The sequence below is a fragment of the Zingiber officinale genome, chromosome 1A, assembly GCF_018446385.1.
Source record: "Zingiber officinale cultivar Zhangliang chromosome 1A, Zo_v1.1, whole genome shotgun sequence".
NCBI lineage: Eukaryota > Viridiplantae > Streptophyta > Magnoliopsida > Zingiberales > Zingiberaceae > Zingiber > Zingiber officinale.
The window spans coordinates 29,194,325-29,203,237 of record NC_055987.1 but is presented as its reverse complement, the minus strand read 5'-3'; the positions used below and the strand labels follow the sequence as shown (position 1 = coordinate 29,203,237).

General features: G+C 42.7%; 1 pseudogene; it reads right to left on the bottom strand.

Moving 5' to 3' along the window:
- Positions 1 to 1,813: 1,813 nt before the first annotated feature.
- Positions 1,814 to 1,885, bottom strand: LOC122039201 (annotated as a pseudogene).
- Positions 1,886 to 8,913: the final 7,028 nt, after the last annotated feature.

Here is an 8,913-nt window from a genome sequence, read left to right as displayed (position 1 = left end):
ACGGATCTCTCATGGTCGTGCCACTCCACTCGAAGAGAGGGAGGAGCTGGCCATGCGGATCTCGCATGACCGTGGCACGGGTCGTGGCGCGCCCGTGCCCTAGCCTATAAAAAGGGCCTTTAACCCTTCTCTGAGGGGGCCGAGCGGTTAGAGAGAGATATACCTTGGTGTTGTTCTACACCGTCTCGGACCTCCATTCGAAGATCCGAGATCACCTCCATCACCGAATCAACTCTAGAAGCAAAGGATTGGATCCCAAGATCACTGGATGACATTGAATAAGCATCTCTTTTCCCTCTCTCTCTCCTTGTTTGGGATTATATGTCTAATTATACTATGTCTTTGGGTTTTTCTCCCACGTCTATGGAGTAGATTCTTTATTCTAGGATCAGGGAGTAGTTGTGGATAGGTATTGATGTAAGACTCATGTTTATGCCTTTTTCTCATTGAATGATTTCACTTATCTTGTTTCTATTTGATATACATGAAACTTGCTTCAGATTACCATGTCATATTAATTGATTGTGTAGGAATTGCTAATTTCGTAAAGATAGGATCTTAGATCGTATACCCGAGGGGCCCTAGTAACATGGGTAGTCCGTTCACAAACATCTAGGATACTCCCTTGAAATGAGAGGCAATTCCTCACAAGGAAGTAGGAAACCAAACCAAACCCCTATCTTTATCCTAATGATACCGATCAGATTCACATTCTTGTGATCTACCGAGGCGCCCTAGTGATAGGGGTTAATAATAACAGGATTTCACAAGAATCTTCTCTGTTTTGTGCTTAAGGGTAGTAACTTGAATTTTCGACGAGTACGTGTTGATTGACAATGAGGAAATGATAGAACATGATACATCAACTACTACCACAATGAAACTGAATTCCTAGAGCTCTTCCTAAGCTGAGTAAAACTCTATCTCTCTCTCTCTCTCACTAGTTCTCACATCTACTTCCTAAGTTCTTTTCTTCTTTAGAAATAGTTCACCTACAACCATCGGTAGTTTAGCTAATTCAATGTCAACAATCACTAGTGCTTATAACCAGTCCTTGTGGGATCGATAATCTATTATTACTGACGACGTATCCGTACACTTGCGAAAGCGTAACAAGTTTTTGGCGTCATTGCCGGGGACTACGTCTATAACATTAGTGATAATCATATTGGATTAGACTAGACTTTATTTTTCTTTATTTTCACTTTACTTTCTGCATTCTTATTAAAACATAAAAAAAAATTAACTCTTTCTTTTACTCTATACTTGGATTATTCAATATCTTGTTCTTGCATGTGAAGAGCTAATCTTTCAGGAAAACTTCTGTCGTTCAATCCAAAAATTGATAGAACTTACCTGAGGAGAAGAAACTTGCAAAAACTCCAAACAGAACAAGAAACTTCCGAAATGGCTGATAAGCTTTTGAAGGACTACGCAGCACCTTATGCATGAGGGCTTTGGTCTAGTATGACCCGACCACCAATTGAAGCCAACAATTTTAAAATCAAACCTGTAGTAATCCACATGGTCTAGCAAAATCAATTTGGAGGAGGATCACACGATGATCCAAATCATCACTTAGAACTTTTCTATGAGATCTGTAGCACTATGAAAATGAATAGGGTCCCGCCAGAAACAGTAAGGTTACTTCTTTTTGGAGTTTCCCTGAAATACAGAGCCAAGCAGCGGCTTAATTCTTTACCGGCAAACAACATTACATCTTGGGAGTAGTGTGAACAGAAATTTCTGGACAAATTCTACCCGCTGAGTAAAACTGCGCACATGAGAATTTAATTGCAAGCTTCAAACAGATAGACTCAGAATCGTTATTCGAAGCATGGGACAGATTCAAGAGTATGCTGAGACAGTGCCCTCATCATGGCCTCGAGAAGTGGTTGGTGCTACACACATTCTATAATGGAATCAACTATCACATGAAGGTGTCCCTCGATTCTGCAGCAGGAGGGGCATTGATGAACAAGAGCCTCGATGAAGCTGAAGAGATAATAGAGAATGTGGCCCAGAACCATCATCAGTGGGTAACTGAGAGATCTGGAGGTTCCATTCCTGGGTATCCAATCAAGGTATCAGGAAAATTTGAAGTAGATGCAATCATACTCATGTCTGCAAAGTTGGATGCTCTGACCAAGAAGTTTGAGACCATGGGGAACAACACAGCCAATGCAATAGTATGTGTATGCAAAACTTGTGGTAGTTCGGATCATGCTCAAGATACTTGCCCCTAGGGTCAATACAAGCACAAATAAACCAACTTGAGCAATGCGATGCGATAGTCGGATATAACCAAAGGCAAAACAATCCCTACTCCAACACATACAACCCTGGGTGGAGGAACCATCCAAATTTTTCTTACCAAGGCAATCAAGATTAAGGACCAACAAAGCCAAGCTACCAACCTGGGCAACAAAGCTACCAATCTGGTCAACAGACTCATCAACAATAGCAATCCTCTCAACTATCCAGAATTGAAAAGATACTTGAAGAAGCTCTCTTGAGCAAAAAGAAATGAAGAATGAAATTAAGCAATTGAATCAAAGAATGGAGAATTCTGAAAAGCATCAAAATATGCAAGATAGCCAGATTTCCCAGATAGTCCAGTCCTTTTCAAGAACGCTAGGAGTATTTCCGAGAAAGTGCGACATAAACCAGGTGGAACATTACAACCGCATTGAGCTAAGGAGCAGACGGACTTTGGGAGATCACCAGATGACTGCCCAGAAAGGAATTGAATTAGAAGAAGAACCCTGTCCTCTCATCCCTAATTTGGTCCAGAACAAGGATAGGGGGGAGATTACCAAGAAAGTTAAAGGGACTCTTCCACTTCCCCCCACAAAACCAGATAATTCCTTTCCCCCAAAAGCTAATAACATCCCAAAAAGATGAAGATAGTTTCACCGATTCCTTAAGAAGGTTAAAGAAATTTGCATTGAAGTACCTCTGATAGACGCACTGCATCAAATGCCGAAGTTCACCAAATTTTTAAAAGATATTCTATCTAGCAGAAGACGGAAGGGCGATTTCGAGACTATAGCATTGACGGAGAAGTGCAACACTCTACTCATGGCAGACATTCCCCCGAAGCTCCAGGACCCAGGAAGTTTTTCTATACTGTGTAAAATAGGTCTGAGCTCATACATAGGGCTTTCTGCAACTTGGGAGTGAGTGTCAGCCTACTTCCATACTCGTTATGCAAGAAACTAGGACTCCAGAATATTAGACTTACAACTATGACATTACAATTGGCTAACCATTCATGTAGATACCCAATGGGTATAGTGGAAGACGTGCCAATAGAGATAGGTGGATGCATCATTCCCGCAGATTTTGTTGTCCTGGATATGAAGGAGGATTCCAAGATCCCAATCATCCTTGGAAGACCATTCCTTGCCACTACTGGAGCCCTCATCGATGAGAAAAGTCACAAATTATCCCTGGTGATCGGTAAAGAAATGTTAGAATTCGATTTATCTGATTTTCCTGACCGCATCTCTTCTTCTCAGGGAAATTCTAACAAATCAAATAAACACAAAGCTAAGGAATCCAGTTTCCATGGGAGGCCGCAGGACATGATGCGTGATTCGGCAAAGCTTGAGAGGTTGCCTCCAACAAGCAATGAGAAGTATATTTGTCCTGCATGAGCGAAACTGAAGGAGCAAACTGGAGCATTAACCCTTGGAGGAGAGTCATGCCTCCATGGGTTTAGTCCACATTAACTGATATGGGGTCGGGCTAAAGACCTAAATCAAGTGCTTCTTGCGAGACAACCCAAGGGTTTCGTTTTAATTCGGTATCCAATTGTCCTTCTATATTTTTTTTAGTTAGTTTAATCGAGTATTTTTATTGTTAAGTCTTTGTTTTTAGGGTGTGTATAAGCTTCCACGAGCTGGCTGTGATCATTTCATGGGTGTGGGGGTGTCAGAGGGGTCAAAAAGGAGAAAGGCGAGGCACTACACACGCAAGGGAATCGGTCGTGTGATTCTACACGGCCGTGTAAAGTCGCCCGAGGAGAAGAATGCACGGGCTATGTCAATTGACACGACTGTGCATTCTTAGCCAAGAGGAAGAAAGGAGGGGTCGTACCAACTGGCATGGCAGTCTGAAGCCACTCGAGGAGAAGAATGCACTGGTCGTGTCAATTAACATGGTCGTGCGATCTTAGCCGAGAGGAAGAAAGGAGGGGTCGTGCCAACAGGCACGACTGTGCAAAGCCAAGAAGGAGAGGTCGTGTAGAGTCTTACATGGCCCGACCCAACCCCACCTCTATTAGGGCACGGGTGTGAGGAGACCTACACGGTCGTGCCACCAATTTCATCCCCTTCCTTATATCCTCTTTCTCTTTCCTTCCTCCCACAAATTCCCAAAGTGATACCACCCATCACCCACATTCATTTCATTCAAATCTACCTCTCCCGTCATCTGTGATGTCGAATATCATCGAAGGAAGCTCTTGTCAAATGGAAAGGAAAGGAGTTGTTGGTTGTCTCAAACGAGGGAAATGCACGCTTCAAAGGTATATCTAACAACTTCAGCATTACTTTCTCTAGTGATGAACAATTGCATCATTATTATTCTTTGTCTAAACGTTTTATTTTGGGCACTAGGTTTATAGACCAAGAAACCTTGAAAGTGTTAGGATTTAGGAATGATATTGATTGGTTGCTTGATAGAATAGGTTGGAATACCTTAATGACTATGAAATATTCAACTTACCCTCGTATCATTTTAGAAATTTTAAGCTCCATCACTATTGATAATGTTCAAGGAGGAGGGAAATTAAAATTCCGTTTGTTTGATGATGACTATGAATGGAGTCTTGAGAATTTTAATGCATGCTATGATTTGCCTAGGGATGGAATTTATACAATTCTACGTGCTTTTGAAAATTCAAACTTATGGCAACAAATTGGTGGGCAGTCTCACTTTAATCCACATGTTTCTAATGGTACTAGTATCATTAACCCAATTTTTCGATATGTCCATATGATGATGAGGAACACGATATTTGGAAGGGGCGGTAAAGAAAGAACTGTAAGACTTTCTGACTTGTATTGTTTTTGGGCAATGATAGAAAATATGTCTATTAATTCTGGATATTTCTTTTTAAGGCACTTGATAACATTAGGAAAGAGTTCTTCCTCTACCCCCATTGTTTTAGGAGTTTTAGGAGGATTGCTTACTCATATTGCGGTAGTACTAGGTTATAATCTGAGTGGTCTTGAAATGATTGAAAATGTTTATCGAATGGATCTAAATTTTTGTTTAACCACTCATTTGATTCGCCATGAGAAATATGGGTATAGTCTTGTAGTTAAGGATAGTTTTCCCCTTAGATTGCCCAACCCAGCTTTGACCACTATCCATGTTAAGGAGAATTGATGTTTGACTTTAGCAAAGCAACAATTTAACCCACCTCCACCCTCTGTTCCTAGAGATATGCCTTCGGTTAATCGAGATATTTTGCGATTCAATTTCAAAGAATTTTGTCCTACTATTAACTCTCTTCATCATGACTTGGAACAAACTAATAGATTGTTTACTAGAAATATTTGCATGAAGGACGAGCAATTTAAGCACTTGCGGGACTGTTTTAAGAGTGAGAGAGATTTATTCACATGAATGCTTGAATTCATGGATGCTCATAGGAAGAGAATGGTTTGGAACGAGGATTTTAGGTGGTATATGAGGAATTTTCAGAGTAATATTAATGAGTTGTTCTCGTATCATAAACAGGTAAGGGACTTGAGATGGGTAGTTAAGACTTATCTTGAGCTTCCCGATTTCCCCGACCTTTAGCCTCATCGGCCATTTTGATTTTCATCGGGACGATGAAAAATCTAAGTCTGGGGGAGGGGGGGGGATTTGTGTTTGCACAACCTGAGTTAAGTCGAGTCCTTTTCTTTTTCTTTCTGCTTATTTATCCAGTTTGATTTATCTACTTGCTTTCATTTTATATTTCAGTCTCATATTGCACTTTTTTTTTTTACTTGTAATTTTTCATCGTGTTTTTTTTTTGAAAAAAAATGGGAAAAAATAGTTTTGAGACACACTTGAGAGCATCAAACCTTCTACTTTTTCTACTGATTTGTCCGATAGAAAAATGACTAGCACTTTTATTTTCTTAGTTCATGTGTTGTAGAGATAGTGTTAGTATGTTTGGTGTATCTCCTTTCTCTATCTTTAGTGTAAGGAAATATGTTGCTAAACATGCAAACATGTAGTGGAAAAATATATTACCTCCAGAAGATCCATGCGAAGGGAAAGAGAAATTCCTACATATACTAAGTTTTCTAACATAGCATGAGAGCTTATACCTTTGGTGCGTGCTCACGGACTCCCGACAACTCGGATCACCGCATGATCTCACGTTCGCGCCTCTACGATATCTGTTGGTGCGGGAAGCATCCGACGATCGAACCCAACTTTTGATAATGGCAAAGGGATTCAAAGTTAAGTTGTTTTGTTATCTAACATGCGTGAATGCGGTTTTTCAAAAAAGTCCTAACTGCGGTTAGGCAGGTGGAAAATCCTAAGGGGCAGTAATCTTAGGTCATAGGGGGTGGTAACCCTAGGTGAAGGGAAACTCTAAGGGGCGGTAACCTTAGGTCCTAGGAGGTGGTAACCCTAGGTGAAGGAAAATCCTAAGGGGCGGTAACCTTAGGTCCTAGGGGGTGGTAATCCTAGGTGGAGGAAATCCTAAGGGGGGTAACCTTAGGTCCTAAGGGGAGGTAACCCTAGGTGGCGGAAAACTCTAGGGGGGGTAACCCTAGGTCCTAGGGATAGTAACCCTAGGTAGAAAGTCCAGTAGGTCTGGAGGATCAGACTGGCATCAGGTACGCTCTCCTGAGTGGAGTAGATGAGGGCGCGTTCCCCGCGTAGGGAACAATAGGTGTTGGTTCGACCTAGGATTTCCAGTCGAAAATCCGAAGTCAGAACCGGACAGTCCATGACTGTCAAAACTTTCAAATTATTATGCTTATTATGTGTGTTAACTTTGTTTTGCAGGATATGTGGTTGTGTTGTCGACTAACCTATCTTGCAGGGATAAAAGAGCACATTTGGCCTCGGATGAACAGTACCCAAGATGCCCATGAAGCTTGGAGGCACCTAGGGTGCAAAGGAGCAGAGTTTGCGCATAGCGGAGCTGGAGGCACCCTCATGGTGGCTTGAGGCACCTTCAATTCTTATGGAGGCTCCTTCAATAGGATAGATGAAGACTTCTTCTCATCTTATCCATGCGCGGCTGACTTGGCGAATGGAGGCGGCCTCAAGGGGCTTTGAGGCACCTCCAACAACCCTTATAAGGAGCACTCGACCAGCAACTCACATCAACAATTCTAAAGTGATCCTTTTGCAACGTGTTATTCACGAGACACCCCGATTAAGCTACGACAAGTCCCCGACGACTCGAAGCCTTAATCTTGTAATTCTGTTGTCGGTATAACCTTCTTAATTCTATTTTGTAATCCATATTTGTACTTTGCGATCTGATAGTGAATTGCTCAAAGTAAACGCTCAACGAGCGTGGGCCTTGAGTAGGAGTCGCCCAAGGCTCTAAACCAAGTAAAAAACACTTGGGTCCTTTTTGTGTGATTGTTTTTTAATTCTACTGCTTTGCTCTCAAACGTTTTCCGAATATGAAAAGTGAAAGTCACGAGCGCTATTCACCCCCCCCCCCCTCTAGCACTTCTCAATCCAACAATTGGTATCAGAGCGGGGTCGCTTCGATTTGGTGAAACCACCAATCAAGCATTCTTTCATGGTGATTTCAGTTTTTCAGAGTCGATCGAAATCGGTATTCTTGCTGTCTTCCGATCTAGTTTTTTTTTGTAATCGGATTTTTCTCGAAGTTGGTGCAACACCACTCGAGATCGCGTAATATTCTTCTTTTAAACTGCACTGCTAATCCAGGATCAAGTCCTGGGACACGTTTCTTTTTCATCCTTTCATTCTAGATCTTCAATGGCTCTCCAAGAAGGTTATAGCACAGCTTGGCCACCACTCTGATGGATCGAAAGCGCTAGAGGGGGGGTGAATAGCGCTCGTGGCTATTTTAACGATTTTAAAACACAGAGTAGAAATGCAGCAGAAAGTAAAAGAAAACACAACAGACGCAGATGTTTTACTTCGTTCGGAGCCTATGGCGACTCCTACTTGAAGGCCCGCGGTCCTTGACCGCTTTCGGTGGGCAACAACTATAATATCGGAAAGATTACAATTTGAATTACAATTAATGCAATAAGTAAACTAATACCGACAACACAAAATCGAAGAGTCTGAGCTTCGGGTCGTCGACGTCGAGTTGTTGCACGTCAAGGCCGTCTCGTTGGCAGCACTTCACAGAAGAAAGTTTAGAATCTGTTGTTCTTATTTAGCTGCTCCCTCGACCCTCTTTTTATATGACATTCCAGGCGCCTAGATCCCTTCCGGGCGCCTGGAGTGTGACGTGGCCAACCAACCAGGATGCTCCATGTGGCGAAGTCACGGCAGGGATAAAACTTAGTCCCGGGCGCCCGGACCTGTTCCGGGCACCTGGACCTCCGGGCGCCCGGATCCATCCCGGGCGCCCGAACCACCTTTTTCCATCAGGTTCCTCTCCTGCAAAACAAGGTTAGTCCTAGCAAATACCCTGCAAGACAATGTTAGAATATGATAAAACATAGTAAAGAAGAAGTGACAGTCTTCGGACTGTCCGAGTCTGACTTCGGATTTCCAACCGGAAACCCTAGGTCGACCCGACGCCTACTGCTCCCTCTACGGGGAATGCGTCCTCACCTACTCCCCTCAGGAGAGATTACCTGATGCCAGTCCGGTCCTCCAGACCAACTGGACTTTCCGCCTAGGGTTACCGCCCCCTAGGGTTTTTCTCCACCGAGGGTTGCCACCCCCTAGGAC